The sequence below is a fragment of the Clarias gariepinus genome, chromosome 1 (genome assembly GCF_024256425.1).
Source record: "Clarias gariepinus isolate MV-2021 ecotype Netherlands chromosome 1, CGAR_prim_01v2, whole genome shotgun sequence".
NCBI lineage: Eukaryota > Metazoa > Chordata > Actinopteri > Siluriformes > Clariidae > Clarias > Clarias gariepinus.
Window position 1 is genome coordinate 4,140,490 of NC_071100.1, and position 21,264 is coordinate 4,161,753.

The window sequence follows — 21,264 nt, forward strand, 5'->3', positions numbered from 1 at the left end:
ATATATATATATATATCCATTGCCTGTTTACATATGTATGTATGTTAGTATAATCCATTGTTTATTTATTGATTTATCGGCTTGGCACTTTATTATATTAATGATATTATATATTATATTGTATGCATTTTAAATGTTTTTTCTTTATAGGTAGGTTTATTTTATAAGCTGTTTAAAATTATTTAGTTCTGTCACATGCACATGCCACAATTTTAGAAAAACCCAATCAGTCAATCAGTCTTTTTTTTCAGAAATATTCTAAAATTGTTTATTAATTAAACAATTTAACAAGTAAATATCCACAAAGACCATACTGTAATACCACAATATCAATAGAAGGGACAAAAATCACAAAGGAAACCAACAAGTCTCTTAAAGCAAATGACAAACGAAAAAGAAAGAAAAAAAAACACTCCCTTCCGTTAAACTTCAATATCACAGCCAATCCGACTTTGGCATGTTGACATAACCTGGCAAAAATGCTTAACAATCAACGAACAAGAAAAAAAAATACTGCATTTAAATCACAATGTTAAAAATCATTTATGCTGCCTAGCTCCTCTAAAACACCCCAACGTGGCTCAATAATATTTAGATCTGGTGACTGTGCAGGCCATGGGAGATGTTCAACTTCACTTTCATGTTCATCAAACCACTCTGTCACTAGTCTTGTGTCTATTGGTGCATTATCATCCTGATACACGGCAACGCCCTCAGGATACAATATTTGAATCACTGGGTGCACAGGGTCCTCCATAATGGTTCAGTAGTACTTGGGAGTGACACGCCCATCTAGCACAAGTATTGGGCCTGGGGAATGCTATGATATTGCAGCCCAAACCATCACTTTTCCACATTGTAACTCTCCCAGATGTGCAAAAGACAGTGAACGTGGACTCATCAGAGAACAATACATGTTTCACATTGTCCACAGCCCAAGATTTTTGCTGTTGGCACCATTGAAACCGACATTTGAAATTGGCACGAGTGACCAAAGGTTTGGCTATAGAAGCCCGGCCATGTACACTGACCCTGTGGAGCGCCCAATTAACAGTTTTGGTGAAAACAGGAGAGTTGAGGTGCACATTTAATTCTGCTGTGGGTTGGGCAGCTGTGGTTTTATGTTTTTTCAATACAATCCGGGTTAGCATCCAGCCATCCCTTTTAGACAGCTTCATCTTGCGTTCGCAGTTACAGTACTTCTGTTGGATGTGGTCCATCTTTACCCTGACATTACCCTGGATGACGTGGCTCTAGATACACCAAAAAGACTTGCTCTTTTGGTCACAGATGCATCAGCGAGATGTTCACCAACAATTTGTCCGCTTTTGAACTCCGATTATGTCACAGATAATGTTGCGTGCATTGCAATATGCAATTAAACCTAAACACTTTGTGCTTACTAGTGAAGATTGGCCACCAGGCTGGTCAAATTTAGCCATGAAACCTCTAACACTAAATTGGCCAGTGTTTCAGTTTCATTGTCCAACCCCTGTATAGGGTGTGATTTGAAATGAAATCTTAAAACTCTCTATGCATGATCATCAATGAACTATAAATAACAGTGATTAGCCGATCAAAGTTCAATATTGTAACACGCTGCTCACAAGCTCATGGAAGTCTGCATCACTTCAGCGTTTTTATAATGTGCAGGTGAGCAGTTTAAGCACAGATTTTGACATATTTCAAAAAGAAGAGAACTGAAGGTATGATACATATGTACAAATCCTCTCTGCAGAGACAGGATGAAAATGAAGGATTCAGTTGAACACATTTTCGAAATGACCGACAGCTTTAATGATTATAAAAAAAAAAATGAGTTCTTTACCCAATTTGTGTAATTTCGTTCTCAATTTAAAGAAAAGGTTTCACCTACAGTACATGTTTGAGTACAAAATAGTCAAAAATAGATTTTAAGTGCCTTTATTTGTGTGTGTGTGTGTGTGTGTGTGTGTGTGCATGTGTGTGTGTGTGTGAGAGAGAGAGACTGATGATGACTGCGTAGTCATAGTACTATTAAATTATTTGATTACTAATGTTTATATAGATTTTAATTCTACTTTTATAATTCCTTTCCAGATGAAAGGCATGCAAAGGATCAAATTATAGTTTTGACAATTGCATGTTTAAATGCAAGTTTATTTAATTAAGCTTATATTTTTAATTGTAGTGTAATGTTATTTGTAGTGTCCACCCGCCCAAAAATAAATAGATAAATAAATAAATAAATAAATAAATAAATACCTCACCACGCCCCTGGGTGCTATATAATCTCTAGCATACCAGCACCATATATAAAAACACAAATAAGGCTTCTTTCACTAAGATTTCTTCTCTTTCAAAAAAAGAGAAAATTCCTCAAATAAACTTATCCCCCAAAGTCAAACTCTAAGACTATAGTAAGTTTACCTCTAAGGCTATTACGCCAATGAAAATAGTAAAAATACTCAAATTAATATTATTGAAGAGAGCATTAAACATTTGTTTTTTTTGTTTTGTTCTGGCTTGTTAACCCTGGCACTGGTCAGTTGTGTTCATGTGTTTCTGCACTCATTTGACACCAGGGTCTGCACACACACACACACACATGGCTGTCCTTTAGCCCCCATTCCACTGAGCTGAATTTGTGGAAGAATCTATTTGTTATAACTGCTGAATAGCACGGTAGAGGATGGTAATGGCTGCTTACAGCCTCTTTTGGGCTTGGTTCGAATTCTGTCTGATTCGTCATCGTTGTTAAGGTCACCGACGCCACATAATCACCTTGTTATCGATTCCTAAGCAACATTATCAAATCATTATTAATTTTTAAGCACATTTATGAAGTCATTATATGTTTTCATCACCTCCTTGCTTGTTCTGCAGCATTTGGCAGCCCACAATCCTTGAAATTAAATGTAATGCAAGTAATGACAAAAGTAAGAATGTGATATTTCATGGAAAATAAGGATGATTAAACACGATTGAGAGATATATTACAAGTCAAATGCACAATATAAATGTTTTAAGTTAAAATGTCTGTGGTTTTATAATTTCTGTTAATTTCATAATAAAGTCTGATGACAAATTTACCATATCATTTTTATTTCTAAAATATATGTGGTGTAGCTGGCAACTTTTTTTTGCCAACAAGTTTAAAATGAGATTCTGAAAATGAGAGCATTGTAAACCCGCAGGTGTTGTGACTGATTGTGTTTCCACTTCCTGACAGGTGCCACTATAATGAGATTTAGTTGAGTTGCTCTTAACTTGCAACCAGGTTGCTAAAAATAACCAGCGTTAATAAACCACTGTGTGTTTATTACACTCATCCTGTAAAATACTGAGTGACAGGATGGGGATTATTTTCCTACATCAACATTTCCCCAAGTGTTTTATTCCTCTATATAAAATAATCAATGTTATGTTTCTTTTTGTTTTTATAAGTTATATTTATTGTTGTCATTTATTGATGTTATTGTTATATGTTGATTAAGTTTCTTTTTCTCAGTTATGGTTTGGCAGATAGAAACAGTGTTGGGTTCTGCCCTGTTAAGAATGCGATGCTTTAGAGCGTACATGATGCTGATGACTTAAAATAAGAAAAATAAGATTTTCCAATAAGAATATAAAATATGAAATAATAGAAAAAAGATTTTAGAAATATAGAAATAAATATAGAAAAAAGTTGAATTTGATCTTCACCGGAAGTGAGAATGAAAAATATGTGACCCACTGAAAAGTAAAAAGGGATTTATATATTTATTATCATTCTTATAGAGGTTAGTATAATTACTCATACCACAAATGCATTGCTACCAGGTTGACCAGTCACAGTTGTTTCAGCCTGCATCAATGTTACATGTGATTACATTTCTATGTGTTGTAGGTATACATCAGGCTGTGCCATAAAGTTCATGTAATGGTTACTGGATTGTGGGGTTAAGTGAAGTGGAAGAGCTATTACAAGAACAGGAAAGCAAAATTGAAATTGAATCTAACTTTTCTTTGTGGAATCACACATGTTGAATGTGCATGTGCATAAGGCATAAAGTCCTAGACTTCACAAGGACTCAGAAGGGGTGTTGTGGTACAGTATCTGGCACAAAGACATTAGCAGAAGATCCTTTAAGTCCTGAAAGTTGAAGCCAGGGGTAGCTCAGTGGTTAAGGCATTGGACTACGTTTCGGAAGATCCCAGGTTCAAACCCCACAACCACCAAGTTGCCACTGTTGGGTCCTTGAGCAAGGCCCTTAACCCTCAACTGTTCAGATGTGTAATGAGATAAAAATGTAAGTTGCTCTGGATAAGAGCGTCTGCCAAATGCCTAAATGTAAATAAAAGTTGCAAAGTGGGGTCTCTGTGGATCAGACTTATTGATATTTTTTTTTAACTTTTTATTATGTTCCTCAAATCACTCTGTCACTTATTGTCTATACTGCTTTATCTTGTATTCAGGGTCATGGGGGGTCTGGACCCTATAGTAGAAGACTTAGGGCATGTGGTGCACACTAGACAGGTTGCCAATCTATCCCAGGGCCCACGCACATACATACACTCACTCCCACCCACACACACACACACACACACACACTCTATGGGCAATTTGGAAAGAGTCAAATAGCTTCATTCAATTGAAGTTTATTTTATTTGTATAGCGCTTTTAACAATTGTCATTGTCGCAAAACAGCTTTACACAATCAAAAAAATTATTTAAGTTTGCATGGAATGTGAATGTGTATGAATCAAAATGGTCAGATTGTCCCTGGTGAGCAAGCCGAGGGCGACGGTGGCAAGGAAAAACTCCCTGAGATGGTAATAGGAAGAAACCTTGAGAGGAACCAGACTCAACAGGGAACCCATCCTCATTTGGGTGAGACGGAAAGCAGTAATTGATCTGCATTTATACAGTGTGTTAGGTGGCAGGCAGTTCAGCTATAACTGTTGATGTTAATTAATGTTAAAATGGAGTCCAGGTAGTTATTGGAGACTCATGTAGACTTGTAGGAAATTCCAGTCTTGAACTATCGAAAGAAAATTTACAGTTTGTTTGTTTCAAACATGTAATCTGAGACAGACTCAATGATGTTAAGATCAAGTCTTTGTGAGGTTCAATCTATCACTTCCATAATTCCTTGCTTTTCTCTATGATGCAGTTTTTAATGGAATTTGTTGTATTTTTGGTGGCATGGTCTTGCCTCCCTGATGACATTGCATGATGGATGAATATCTGCCTATATTTCTCAGCATTGACGACACCATTAATCCATCAAATCTCCAACTCAGAATTGTAGCCTAAGCTTTTGAAGAACCTGCCTCTTCCTAAAGCTTCCAAATGTTAAAAAAAATACTCATCCATACAGAAAACCTGAAGGCACAGGTAGACATCTTCTGATGTCGATGGGAAGTAGGCATGATGTGTTCCACTTTACCATGACGTTGATTGGTGGAATTGGTATAATTGGTTAATCATACGCCTGACTTGATAAAACACAGAGGACCAACACCAGCAGATGACACAGCAGTCTAAATCATCACCGACTGTGGATTCTTCACACAGGACTTGTTGTTCTGTGCCAGTTCAATCTTCCTTCAGACTCTGGGATTTAGATTTTTAAATGAAATTTATTCCAAAAATATGACCAAAAATAAAAATAAGCGAAAGTGCCTCGGGAACTCATGCAGTCTTCTCACGGTTGTCCTTTAAATAGAAATTAAATGGCTGCATTCTTGCCTTTAATGTGCCTGGGTCACATTACACAACTCCGCTTCCCTGTGTGACTTAAACCTCCAAGGACCTCCCCAGAACCATCTTCCAGAAACTCCCCACCTTGTTTTTATAATGTGAGGAAGCCCATTAAAGATGATTACATGCCCTTTTTTTTTAGCAGCCATGCCCCTTTGCACACCTGCAGAACGGGAAGCCACCTACTTAGTGAGCCTACAGAGTGAGCAAAGAGTGATAAAAAATTGAGGCACACACCCATCACGGAGACATGCTGTGACATTGCCCCTCCCTCAGCTCCAAGCTTACTGTTGCTGCTGGCAGTGTCTTGGCATAATTAGGAGCTCAACTTAAGGACTCAACCCAAGGTCCGTGCCAGGTTTCTCCATGCATGCATTCTCCTTCAGTGTAAGATCTTTTGCAAGGGTGGCACCACAAGCGCACAGACATGAGGCAAGGTCTTATGGAAAAAGGGGAATTTTATTTGGAAAGATGGAGAATGTAAAGTTTTTTTAAGAGGGAGGAATGGACAAAGAAAATGTAAAATAGTGATGATGTGCACGTACAGGTCTAGAAGCAGTGCCCAGTTGGCATGTGGGCATGAGTCTGGCAAAGTGGTGGAGTGGGCCCAGGTGAACGCTTCTCACTGTCTTGGCTAACCGCCCCTGCCCACCTGTCTTTGGAGAATCTTGCAGACACCTTTTCTAGCGCAACCAACAGTCCTTCCAGTAGTGTCTCTATTAAAAACACATTCACATGCTATTTTTTATGGTCAGGGAGTAAGAGTACCAATAAAAAGTATAATCTTGCAATTTCTAAGAATATCATCAGTCTAAAACCCTGTTAGTAGTGGTGTTAGTATAAAGAGGTTTTATCCTAGATTTAAACACTCCCAAACATTAATTGAAAGGCCATTTTATACCGCTGGGGATTTGTAAGAAAACGCTCTGCCCCCTGCTGTAGTTTTCATAATACGTGGTACTGTTGGCCCCCAAGTGGTGCAGTGGTATATTGCTCACCCTACAGTATTACCCGTTAATTGCGAGTTTGATTCCTGGGTGATGCTGTAGCCTCTCATAACTGAGGGCTGTGCACATAATAAACAGATACAAATGAAGGAATTTAAACTGGTAGGTTGGAAGATGTCTAATAAAATAAAAATGTGACTTCCCTCCAACTCCTCTTTCTCTGTCTCTATCTCTCTCTCTCTCTCTGCGCATGCGTGAGCGTTTGCTGAGCGTGTGAGTGGGTGAACGGAGTGTGGTGAGTGTGTGAAATTTCTTTTTGGCCGTAGTGTCAAAATTTCTTTTTTCTATCTTTTCACTTGTGTAAGGCAACTGTTTCTTTGGACCGAACCTGTGCAGGTCGTGTACCTGCCAGTTCTTTACTGGTAGGATGGCCTCAGGCGTGAGGAATTTAGACTTCCTCACACGGCGTCATGGTGTAAAGATTGTGTCGAAAGCAAGTGTAGAGGATTGTAGTTTAGCAGTAGAAGAAGTGGTTGGATGTGAGAATGTGGTTTCCGCTTCGAGAATGAACAACGCGATTGTTGTTTTTTTGAAAACTACCGAATTAGCGAATATTGTGGTTGAGAGTGGTGTTGTGGTTGACAATGCGTTCGTTCCAGTGTTGCCGTTGTCTTTACCGTCTAAGAAAGTCATACTTTCAAATGTGCCGCCTTTCATTAAAAATGATGTACTTGCACCAGTGTTAGAGAGATATGGGAAGCTGGTTTCACCAATAAAGATGATTCAAATCGGTTGTAAATCACCTTTATTGAAGCATGTAGTGTCGTTCAGACGCTTCGTGTATATGGTTTTAAATGAAAGCCGGGAGGATTTAGATCTGACGTTTAATCTCAAACATGATGAATTTAACTACGTGATTTTTGCTACAACAAATAATATGAAGTTTCTGAGTTGCGGTGAGTTAGGGCATCTTGTAAGAGCTTGCCCAAGGAAGGACGATAAGTCCAAACAGAATGCCGTACCTGTATTAGCCGAGAAAACAGGTGTGATTGAAGGGGAGACTGTTAGAATGGAGCTACCTTCAGTATCTGATGCTATTGAGGAGAACAGTGCAAATACATCCAAAAATGTTAACCCAGCGGTTGCATCAGGTGACACAGCAGCCTCAAAACAAACGGATAGTGAAGGGACTGCAGTAGTGGCTATGGAGGAAGCTCTTGTAACAAATAAGATACAGTCAAGTAATGGTTTAGGGGACATGCAGAGTTCCGATAAGAGTCAGGACATGGAGCTGGAAGGAGATCAAGATTTAAAGGAAGAGGATGAGTGTGTTTTTAAGACACCACAAAAGAGGAGAATGAAACAACGACACTATAGTAAATTAAAAAAAGGGGAAAATGTCAATCCAAGTCAAACTGACACGGAGAGCGAAACTGACCTTTCTGAATGCAGTGTCTCCTTTGACCTTTCCCAAGATGATTCTTTAAATCAATCTTACACTGTAGATGACATTAAAATCTTTTTGAGAAAAACTAAGAGTGCAAGAAATGTGCGCATTTCTAAATATTTTCCGGATTTGGCACAATTCGCTGAGAAAGCAAGAATTTTTAAGAGTGAGGGTCTTTTTTCTGATCAAGAGGTCTTTAGGTTGAAAAAGATCCTCACTAAAGTTAGTTCTCAACTAGGCATTAATGTTGATGAGGATAAGAAATAAATCTATAATTTCTTGATGTATTTCTTTTTTTTTGTTGCTTTGGTGTTTCCTGTGCTGCTTTTTCATTTTGATGAGAAGTTTTCATATTCATATTCAGAGAGACTGAGGAGGAGCTTCTTCCCGCAGGCGATAAGGTCTCTCAACCACAACCACACCACTATGCAGAATTAACACAATCTTTTCATAATTGATCAAATCTATCAATCTTTTTACATCCATGATCACTATGGACAATTACACGCACACCTTCCTTCACATCTACACTACATGTTGTACGTTTACATCCTGGACCATTGCACAAAGTCACTTTAATAACTTTGCACACTTACCTTCACAACTACACTAGATGTTTACGTCTACATCCTGGACCAGTGCAAAAAGACACTTTGACACTTTAATAACCTCTGCACAAAGACACTTTGGTTCTATGCATATTTGCACACCCAGTACAGTATATTTCAATTTGCACAGTATATTTCTATTTTTATGCACATCATATTTCTATTTTTATTTTTAGCTCTATTTTTTCCTAGCTTAATTTAATTTTTCTATTTAATTTCTATCGTATTTCTTTTATTCATATTTATTTCTTATTTGTAAACTTTAATTCTCTTTTAGGGTCAATGGCAGTTGTTGTAGGAAATATTTAATTCTTAGTGTGTTTCATGATATTCTGTGTGCGTGAGAACAGATTGTCTTTTCTTTTACCATGACACAAGCTGCACTTTCAATAAACAGATTCTATAGTAGTTTATGTTAAAGGTCGTAAAACTGTTGAACGCTCGTAAATGCAGAGCTACTCCTAAATTTATGTTCTTCCTTACCTTATCTTTTAAAAGCATTCCAGACTGGATGTAAACACTCCCGCATCCACCTTTTCTTTGGTTCTTTGTGTGTGTGCGTATATATACTCCTGTCTCCCACAATAAACTTTGAACGTCTCACTGAACACTGACTTGTGTGCTTCATTGAGGGGTTCCCTGAGCTCAGGCGGGACAGCAGAATACAGGCGGAGCACTGAGTAGACCAAAGGGGGTCTACCAAAATTCAAGAAATCCTTACAATTTGGGGGCTCTGTCCGGGATACCTCTAATCAGGTGAGTGCTGCTTTAAAAATGTTTCTCTATAAGCATAGAGCAAGCACACTCCCTGGGTTTTTGGTATCTGTACCATATACAGTACGGGGGAGGATTGTCTTGGGGCTTTTACGCCTGTTTAGCGCGCGCTCGCTTCTGAAAGGTTCCTTGAACTGAAGCATAAGTGTGGAAGCTGTATTCTGTTGCCTGCTACTTGTCTTTGTGTGTTGTTTGTTGAAGATATTGGTTATTTCTGTCGCGGGTTAATTCACATTTATAAAATGGGTAATAAGACCACAACTATTTATCTGAAATCCTTTTGTGAGCTGCTCATCTGTGCCTGTCTTCCCCGTACCCACAAAACCGTGCTCACCTTCGTCGGAAGTGTGTGCCTCAGGAAAGGGAAAGACTCCCAAGAAGGTGTCAGGACGAACTTCTGACAGCCCTCTATTGGATGATCCCGAGGATACTGATGGTGAGGATGATGATAATTCGGACGATGAAGGTCCGGATGAGAGGTCTCGCCCCAAACCTCGACGAGAAAGCACTGCGTTTGTTTTCTCTATGGGACCAAAGGGTCCAAAAAATCCTTCCACCATCCGTAAGCACGCTGAAGGACATTATTAAGATGCTCCCTTCTCCCAACAAACCTTTGAATTTTGTTGATATGCTGATAAAGGCTTCTAGGCACTGTCAGCCCGTGGGTGCGGATTATCGCTTTATTTTGCAATCGGTTTTGGGAGATGGGTACGATGAGGCTGATTTGATAAAAACGGTAAAATACTTAGACTCTAAAACAGACAAATTGGCTGTAGTGGAAAAATAATGAATTTGACTTTCTTTGAGGTAATTCTAATAAGGCTATGAAACTCTTAAAAGATGAGCTAACTACTTATCTTCTTGCATGTCAGCAAGCTAGTCAAGATCTGTCACAGGTAACTAATTGTAGACAAGAAAAGAAAAAGTTTCTTGAGAGGTATTGAGAGACCTGGACGCTTTTGGGTGGTATGCCCCTGCCTGAAGCAAACTCTAACTCACTTTTCCTTACCACTTTCTTGAATAATTGTCGACCAGAAATCATGAAAATTTTAAAGTTTCGATTGTCAGATGGTTCTACAATGTATATTAAAAAAATTAGGTGAGCGTGTGAGAACAAAGAAAGGAGATGGTATTTTAGAAAATAAACATGTTTGTCTGTGGAGAGTGAAGGATACAGAGGTAGAGGAGGTCTGCAGGGTCAGAGTACACCCCGTAGGTCTGGTAATTTTTTATTACTGTCATAAATAAGGTCATTGGGCTTGTGAATGTCGCATGAAGGCCTGAGATAAGGAACGTAGTGGACAAAATATGTATATTCGATTGAATGATGGTCAGTGGCATGATGCTAATGAGGTGTTTTCTCCTAATCCTTCCCAGCAGCCGCCGTAGAGAGTGCAAAAACAACAGCAATATAGACCCAATCCCTTGTCAGGGATGCAGGTAGGAGCATATGATGCATAGGGATGCCCTCAGAGTTCCAGCCCCGCGATGTTACTTCGTACTTTCGAGTTACCTCAGGAATAGATAAAATTTTAAGCTCACTGCTCAAGCAGGGTGTTGTTAAACCATGTGTAAGTTCTTATAACACACCTGTTAATCCAGTACTGAAACCTGATGGTACGTGGAGATTTACAAAAGATCTGAGAAAAATAAATGGCATAATTATCCTTGTTGCACCTGTTGTGCCTGATGTGCTGTCCATTGTTTTCTCTAGACCTTGTCATCATTTGCATTTTTCTGTTATTAACCTTTGTTCTGCCTTCTTCAGTGTTCCTGTGGAAGGGCAGACACAGCCATTGTTCGCCTTCACCCACAGGGGGCATCAGTTCACCTGGTCTCGTCTTCTGCAGGGTTAATTGACTACCCAAATGTTTTTTCGGCTGTAGTAAGAGATGCACTTGGTGATCTAACTCTCCCCACTGATTCTGTTGTCCTATTGCACGCAGATGTTTTACTGGTGTCCGCCGCTGCGAAGAAGCCACCACTTGTCTCCTGAAACACCTGGCAAAGAAGGGTTTCAAGGTATCTAAGACTAAATTACAGTTTTGCAGAGACATTGTAAAATACCTGGGCTTTGAACTCTCCCAAGGTCAAAGAAGGCTCTTAAAGGAACAAATTCAGCTTATCATCGACACTAAACGTCCGAGCACTAAACATGCTTTCATGGCTTTCCTGGGACTGGTCAACTACTGTCGTCAGTGGATTCCTGACTGCTCATTCTACGATAAATGCATCAGGAGAGTCATCTCACACAACGATCCGCTCCAACAGCCTCTGACATTGACTGCTGAACTGGAAAAGGCCCTATGTTCTGCTCCAGCGCTGGGCCTGCCTAACTATCAAAAACCGTTCCATCTAAGGGTCTGTGAGCACGGGGCACCGCTATTGCTGTATTGGCACAGGAACATGGGGGGGAGTGAGACCATGTGCTTTCTTATCTAAAACTTTAGATGCTGTGGCACAAGATTTGCCTGCCTGTCTCAGGGCTGTGGCCACCTGTGGGGTGATGGTACAAGATGCTGAGAAGATTGATCTCTCTCGTCCTTTAATTTTGTATTCTCTATATCAGGTTAAACAAGTGCTACAGAACCTTCAAACACAACATATGAAGGCTTGGGTCTGGGTATAAGATTATCCTTTGTCCTACAAGTAACTTAGAGATAAAATCCACCTCTTCTTTTGACACCCTCAGATATGCTCTGGCACGCTTGATCAATGCACAGGATGACAGGCTAGTAGAAACAGATCATAACTGCTGCTTAAAGATTGTTCACTCCACTAGTATACGTCCTGATATGTCTTCTACATCAACAACTGGTGAATCTATGGACGTCCAAGGTAATACGCTAGCTTATAGTGTTGCTAAAGAAGCAGCCTGAAAAGAGATTTTCTTTCCTGACTCTGGTTCTGATTTGATCAGAACATCCAAATGTTCCTGCGCCGCGTCCGATGGCCTATTGTCCGCCGGCGACTTCTTAAAAGCTCTGAGTTTTATTCAACGATGTTTCTTATGAATAAAAGGGGGGAATTGTAGGAAATATTTAATTCTTAGTGTGTTTCATGATATTCTGTGTGCGTGAGAACAGATTGTCTTTTCTTTTACCATGACACAAGCTGCACTTTCAATTAACAGATTCTATAGTAGTTTATGTTAAAGGTCGTAAAACTGTTGAACGCTCGTAAATGCAGAGCTACTCCTAAATTTATGTTCTTCCTTACCTTATCTTTTAAGAGCATTCCAGACTGGATGTAAACACTCCCGCATCCACCTTTTCTTTGGTTCTTTGTGTGTGTGCGTATATATACTCCTGTCTCCCACAATAAACTTTGAACGTCTCACTGAACACTGACTTGTGTGCTTCATTGAGGGGTTCCCTGAGCTCAGGCGGGACAGCAGAATACAGGCGGAGCACTGAGTAGACCAAAGGGGGTCTACCAAAATTCAAGAAATCCTTACAGTCGTATAAGCATTTCACTACATTTCGTACTGTGTATGTTTGTGTATGTGACAAATAAAATTTGAATTTGAATTTGATTTGATTTGCTTCTTTAAATCTAAATGGAGCACGAGAGGAAAAAAAAGGTTTGAATTAAATTCAAATTTTTATTTGTCACATACACAAACATACACAGTACGAAATGTAGTGAAATGCATTATACGACTGCCATTGACCCTAAAAGAGAGTTAAATTTTACAAATAAGAAATAAATATGAACAAAAGAAATACGATAGAAATTAAATTACAAAATTAAATTAAACTAGGAAAAATATAACTAAAAATAAAAATAGAAATGTGCTATGAAAAAATAGAACTAAAAATAAAAATAGAAATAGGATGTACAAAATAGAAATATACTGTGCAAATTGAAATATACTGTACGGTGTGTGCAAATATGCATGGAACAAAGTGTCTTAGTGCAGAGGTTATTAAAGTGACTTTGTGCATTGGTCCAGGATGTAAACGTAAAACTGTAAAATGTAGTGTAGTTGTGAAGGTAGGTGTGCAAAGTTATTAAAGTGTCTTTGTGCAATGGTCCAGGATGTAACGTACGACATGTAGTGTATATATGAAGGAAGGTGAGCGTGTAATTGTCCATAGTGTTCATGGATGTAAAAAGATTGATAGATTTGACCAATTATGAAAATATTGTGTAGTTCTGCATAGTGGTGTGGTTGTGGTTGAGAGACCTTATCGCCTGCGGGAAGAAGCTCCTCCTCAGTCTCTCTGTGTTGGCCTTCAAGGAGCGGAATCGCTTCCCAGACCGCAACAGAGTAAACAGTCCGTTATTGGGGTGGCTGAGGTCCTTCACGATCTTCCTGGCCTTGGTCAAGCACCGCTTGTTGTAGATTGAGTGCAGGTCAGGGAGCTCGATGCGGATGATGCGCTCAGCTGATCGCACCACCCTCTGTAGAGCTCGTCTGTCCTGCATGGTGCTGTTCCCGAACCAGGTCGTGATATTTCCCGTCAGGATGCTCTCGATGGTGCAGGAGTAGAAATTCCTGAGCACCTTGGAGGGCAGTCTAAAGTCTCTCAAGCGTCTGAGGTGGTAGAGACGCTGCCGGGCCTTTTTTACCACGGTGTTGATGTGACAGGACCATGCCAGGTCCTGCGTGATGTGAACACCGAGGTATCTGAAGCTGTCCACTCTCTCCACTGGGCTCCTGTTGATGACGGGGGTCTGGTAGTTCCTCACCTGCTTGTACTAAAGTCCACTATCAGCTCCTTTGTCTTACTGACGTTCAGGAGGAGATTGTTTCTCTGGCACCAGTCCTCCAGATTTCCAACCTCCTCCAGGTAGGCCGTCTCATCATTGTTCGTGATCAGGCCCACCACAACAGTGTCGTCAGCAAACTTGATGATGGTGGTGGAGCTGGTAGTGGCCACGCAGTCGTGGGTGTACAGAGAGTACAGCAGGGGGCTCAGAACACAACCCTGGGGGGCTCCAGTGCTGAGAGTGAGAGAGGCTGAGACATGTCCGCCCATCCTTACTGCCTGTGGTCTGCCAGTTAGGAAGTTGGAGATCCACTGACACATAGATGAGCTGAGTCCCAGGTGCTCCAGCTTGGTGGCAAGTGTGGAGGGAATTATGGTATTAAATGCAGAACTGTAGTCGATGAAGAGCATTTTCACATAATTCCCCCTCCGAGTGTCCAGGTGAGTGAGAGATGTATGGAGGAGATGAGAGATTGCATCGTCCGTGGAACGGTTTGGACGATAAGCAAACTGTAGTGGGTCGAGTGTGTCTGGTAGTGAAGAGATGATGAAGTCTCTGACCAGGCGTTCAAAGCACTTCATCACTACTGAAGTGAGGGCTACAGGGCGATAGTCATTGAGTGAAGCAGGATGAGGTTTCTTTGGGACAGGAACAATGATGGACTCTTTGAAGCATGTGGGGATCACCGACTGAGATAAAGAGATGTTGAATATCTCAGTGAACACAGGTGCTAGCTGGTCTGCGCAGGCTCTGAGGAGACGGCCCGAGATGCCGTCTGGTCCTGCTGCTTTCCTGGTGTTCACCCTCTTGAAGGCTCTCCTCACGTCATGCTCGGTGATGATGAACGCGCTTCCGGTGCTGGCAGTGACTTCCTGTCTGCAGCCGTTAGCGCCGCTAGGATTAGCATCGCTAGCGTCCTTAGCTGCAGCCTCGAAGCGAGCATAGAAAGTGTTCAGCTCATCTGCCAGAGACACGTCTGCGTTTATCATACCGGATGTTGGTGCTTTATAATCCGTTATTGTTCTTAATCCCTGCCACAGGCTCCTAGAGTCACTCTGTTGGAGTTGTGACTCTAGTTTCCTCCCGTAGCGCTGCTTCGCCTCTTTCACCGCCTTCCGGACGCTGTATGACGCAGCCTTGTACGGTTCCATGTCCCCCGACGCGAGTCCCGTGTTGTAGGCAGCGGTGCGAGATCTCAGAGCGTCGCGGATGGTTTTATCCACCCACGGCTTCTGGTTGGGAAACGTTTTAATAGTCTTTTTCTCCACGGTATCATCCGCTAATTTCCCGATGAATCCCACAACCGCTTCCGTAAACACGCTGACGTCACCATCGGAGCTGTTTCTGAACATGTCCCAGTCTGCGTCATCGAGTGCGTCCTGTAACGCGGCCACCGATTGGTCCGTCCAGCGCGCGACCTCCCTCTGAACCGGAACTTCCTGTTTCAGCCTTTGTTTGTATTTTGGCATGAGGAAGATGGCGGCGTGGTCGGATTTACCAAACGGTGGACAAGATTGTGCCTTGTAGCCGTCCTTGACCGTTGTATAGCAGTGGTCCAGTGTCCTTTCGCCCCTGGTGGGGCAAGTGATGTGCTGATAAAAGTTTGGCGCTGCACGTTTGAGGTTGGCACTATTAAAGTCCCCCGCCACAATAAGCGCAGCGTCCCGGTGTTGTGTTTGTTGCTGTGTGAGTGCCTCATGCAGCTCGCATAAGGCAGTGTCCGTGTCCGCTTGTGGTGGAATATAAACGGCGCTGATTATGACCGATGTAAACTCCCGAGGAAGGTAAAAAGGACGACACATGATGGACAGTAGCTCCAGATTTGGTGTGCAGGAGCGTGTGAGAGGAACAACGCTCGCGCTGTTGCACCAGCTGCTGTTCACCATTAAACACACGCCGCCTCCCCTTGACTTCCCCGAGTCCCGCGTTCTGTCCATGCGGTGAACCGAGAAGAACTCGGCCGGCTGGATGGCGTGGTCCGGCACCGCTGGGTTCAGCCATGTCTCGGTGAAGCAGAGGAGATTGCAGTCCCGAATATCTCTCTGGAACTTTATCCTGGCCCTGAGGTCATCGAGCTTGTTTTCCAGTGACTGGACGTTGGCGAGCAGGATGCTGGGCAGAGGTGTGCGGTGTGCACGGGCTCTCAGCCTGTTCCTGACGCCGGCTCGTTTCCCTCTGGGCCGCCGCTTCGCGTCGCGTCCTTTGTTGTCCCTCAGGATCTCACTCGGCCAGCTCGGATCCGGAGTTAAAAACGTCGAATTGTGAGTACATTGTATACCAATAGAAACAAGAGTGTCTCTATCATAACTAATGTACCCCATGGTGGTAATTTTGCCGGTTTTAAAACGCTGTAAACTAACTTAAAGAACAAAAACAAAGAAAAGGTGGTCGGAGCAGTCGTGACGGCAGCCGACCTCACCGGCGCCATCTTGGTATTCCCCATTCATAATTATATGAATTAATAAAGATTAAAAAAATTGACATATTACTTGCACAAGAAACACATAGTGACACTTTGAATGAAGCTGAATGGGCAAGGGAATTTGATGGTTTATCTGTTTGTAGTCATAACACATCTCTAAGTGGAGGTGTGGCTATTCTGTTTTCAAAGAGCTTTATACCAATCTCCTATCAGGTAGAAGAAATCGTTAAAGGAAGGTGTTTAAAGATAAGAGCTCAATTTGAAAATCAATTTTATGTCTTTGTATGTGTTTATGCTCCTACTAATGCAGTTGAAAGAATGTGCTTTTTAAACACATTATGTAAGGTTATAAATGATTGTAATGCTGAAGATCTGTTCTTGTTGGGAGTGGATTTTAATTGTACAGGGAATGAAGCCGATAGAAATCATATCAAACCTCATATGGCCTCTCGAAAGAGGTTAAACCAATTAATTGAAACACATGATTTAGTGGATATCTGGAAAAATTTCCATAAGACACACAGACAATATACTTGGGCCCATTCTTATAACAACATGTTGTCCTTAGCAAGACTGGACAGATTCTATGGTTTTAGTCACCAACTGAGTATTTTTAGTGATTGTTACATCATTCCAGTTAGTTTTTCAGATCATAGTTTAATTTAGTGTTCCCTAACTTTGGAATCCATTAAGCCTAAGAGTGCGTTGTGGCATTTTAATAATAATTTATTAACTGATTCGTAGTTTAGAGATATTTTTTCCTTTTTTTGGAAGAATTTTAGAACCCAAAAATCTGAGTTTCAGTCCTTGCAGCAATGGTGGGACTTTGGGAAGGTACAAATCAAACAATTGAGTCAACAGTATTCTTACAACATCACTAGAGATCTAAATGATTCAATGGTACATTTAGAAGAAGATATAAAGAAGCTTCAAGAATCTATTGATACTGAACAAAATCTAGAGCTTTTTTAAGATCTTAACAGAAAAAAAGAAAGTTTTGTCTAAACTTTTAAACTGGAAAGCACAAGGGGCCCTGATCAGATCTCGGTTTCAAAATATAGAGTGGATGGATATACCCACAAAATTCTTTTTTAATTTGGAGAAAAGAAATGGTCAAAAAAGATGAATTTATGGCTTACGTTCTAAGGAGGGTGCACTTTTGTCTGACCATATTGGAATCCGTAAACAAGCAGTAGAGTTTTATGAAGAACTGTATAGCAGTGAGCTTGCATACAGGTCACACAGTGATATGGGGTTCTTGGAGGGTCTACCTCAGGTATTAGATGATGCCAATGGAGAGCTCGGTAGAGCATTGTCCTTGGAGGAGCTACAAATAGCTCTTCAGAGCATGGAAAGTGGCAGAGTACCAGGTATAGATGGCCTATCTGTAGACTTTTTTAAATCTTTTTGGCCTGAGATTGGTACGGATCTGCTCGCTGTCATCAATGAGAGCATGAATTGTGGAAGACTTCCACTGAGCTGCCGCAGAGCAGTTCTCACACTACTGCCGAAAAAAGGCGACCTGAATGATATCAAGAACTGGAGACCGGTCTCATTGCTGTGCAGTGATTATAAAATTCTTTCTAAGACGTTAGCAAATAGATTAAGTAAAGTTTTAGATGAAATTATTCACTCTGATCAGACCTATTGTGTTCCAGGTAGGCAAATCTTTGATAATGTTGCGTTCGTTAGAGATTTTCTTGACATTGGTAAGCTATTAGATATAGACTTTGGTTTAATATCAATAGATCAAGAAAAAGCTTTTGATAGAGTAGAACACTGTTATTTATGGGATGTTTTAAAAGCTTTTGGCTTTAATGAGGACTTCATTGATAAGTTAAAAGTTTTATATTGTGATGTTGAAAGTCTCCTGAAGGTTAATGGTGACTTATGTGCTCCCTTTAGAGTTTGTAGAGGGATTAGGCAGGGGTGTGCTTTGTCCGGTATGCTATACAGTTTAGCAATTGAACCTTTATTAAAAAAATTTAGAGCTGAATTAAAAGGTGTCAGTATCCCTAATTGTGAGAGTGTGTTTAAATTATCTGCCTATGCTGATGACATTGTTATTTTTTTTGAAGGGCAAGGAGATGTAGTGAAAATAACAGACATTTTAAGAGATTTTATGTCAATTTCTTCAGCCAAGGTAAACTGGGACAAGAGCGAGGCTTTTTTATTTGGTAAATGGACAAATGGTCACCCTACTCTTCCTGGGGGGTTAAAATGGAGTAAAACTGGGTTTAAATACCTTGGTGTTTTACCTAGGGGATGATTTAACTGTTAGAAAAAATTTTGAAGGTGTAGAAGAAAAGATTGTAGGTCGTCTGAATAAGTGGAAGTTTTTAATCTCTTACATGTCATATAGAGGACGGGTTTTAATTATCAATAATCTAGCAGCATCCACTCTTTGGCATTGGCTAAATTGCATTGATCCCCCACCACTTATTTTAAAAAAAGTCCAATCCATTCTTGTTAACTTCTTTTGGGACAATCTGCACTGTGTCCCACAAAGTGTATTGTTTTTATCCAAAGATGAAGGGGGGCAAGGCTTGATTCATTTACAGAGTAGAGCGGCACTTTTAGGATTAATTTTGCACAAAGGTTTATCAACACGTCTATAAATGAAAATTGGAGCCTGGCTGCTGCTGTTATTTTAAGGCAATATGAAGGGTTGGGCCTAGACAAGTCCTTGTTTTGGATGGACCCCAAAAAATTGGATCGTTTTAAATCACCTGTTTATTATTGTAATTTGTTTAAGGTTTGGTCGCATTTTAAAGTATTGAGAAGTGGAAAGACTGACTCCTTGTACTGGACTCTTCAAGAACCACTGATTTTTGGTTCTCGCCTAGATGTGTCAAATTTTTGCCCCTTTTCACATCACGCCTTCAGTGATCTGCTATACGGTATGTGTAACTGCTGAGTAAGAGATACGGTAAAGAATGTAAATTGTCAGGGCTGTTATGTAAAAAGTGATTGGTTCTCTAAATTTAACTCTGTATGTGAACATTAAGTCTTTCAGTAGAAAGCCAGAGTGGTAACTATGCTTATAGAGTAATAGTAATAGTGTGAGAGATTTTTATAAAGTGTGATAATGGAAACCTTGTGGTTAATTAAGTTAGGCAAATATTAAAAAGGATCAGATCAGTGTTTAGTTAATGATCAGCATAGTAAATTGTGTGTGTGAGAGATGCTTATCCAATAAACCAACCATCCATCAATCCATTCATCTATCTCTCTGTACCTGCCTCCTCATTTTCCGCTATTAATCCCTTTTCATCTGACCCATTAAAACTCCACCCATCTATCCAAAACCCGCTATTTTAGAGATGATCTAACCGAGTTATCTAGACAACTAGTCTTGGCTTGTCTAATCTTGCCCATTTCTCCTGCTTCCAGCACTGTTCAGTTGCTAATACACTAATCAGCCATAACATTACAATACTAAACATTTAGCACAATATTAAGCTTCACTGTATCCTGTGGAATGACTCACTTTTGTGAGATACATTATTAATAAATGTATATACATGTGTGTGTGTATGTATATATATATATATATATATATATATATATATATATATATGTATATATATATATATAATATATACACTTATACGAATACTCATACTGCAGTTAGGTTTCAGAGTACAGTACACACACCGACTTTCTCTCCCTCTCTCAATTCTTAATGTGCATGCTCTTAAAGAGCTCGCTAACCCTTTCCTGTCCATCTGACTCCTTTACCTTTGTACTGTAGGTGTACTGTAAGTGAATTCCTGCCGCTTCTCAGCAGTGACATGGCAGAGTAATGTTAACGGTACCTGAGACTCGCCTGAGATTTGTGATGGACGAATGTGGCAGTATTAATAAAATAAGTAATAAATGAGCATTGTTTATTGCAGCAAACATAAGAATTAAAATGACAATAAAATCTCTTGCCGTCATTATCTCTTGAGCTTGCAGGTATTTTCTCTCCCACTGAAACACAATGACATTTTAGAATCACCAGTCTACTCCTCCCTCAGAGACTCAGCTGTAGCTCATCAACATGTCTTCACTCCTCTCAATTTACACCTCTGCGCGCTAAACATTTGAAGGACGGCTGGTTCATATCACGTTACATCTGTGTCTGATACCTGAGCAATAAATTCACTCGTGCGTTCATTTAAATGCGCCGATCAGAAAGCGGTAAATAGAATTACTCCGCCTCAAGCTGCTGTTCAGCCAATCAGAAACAAGATTAGAATTATAATGTTGCCTCCTCCAGCTTTTGATTGGCTATGACAGTAAACACGGAGAGTGCACAGCATGGAGTTTTCGCTAACGTTTTTTTTTTTTACAAAAGTAACACTATAGTTCCCCTCATACAATCAAAACATCAAAATGTAACTTCCCAGACATTTCACCCCCCGCTTAACTCACTAATCGTTAGATGCTAAAAAGTTTCATTGCAGTCACCAAATTGAGGACTGGAACCCAATCAACAAAAAAAATCCCACAACCTGCACTGCTTTAAAACAGCTGCACAGTAAACACATTATCCTTTTGTCAGAATATGCAGACCTATATTAAGATAGCTGATGGCTGGATTGCCATGGTGATATTTCAGAACAAATGTCATCAAAACA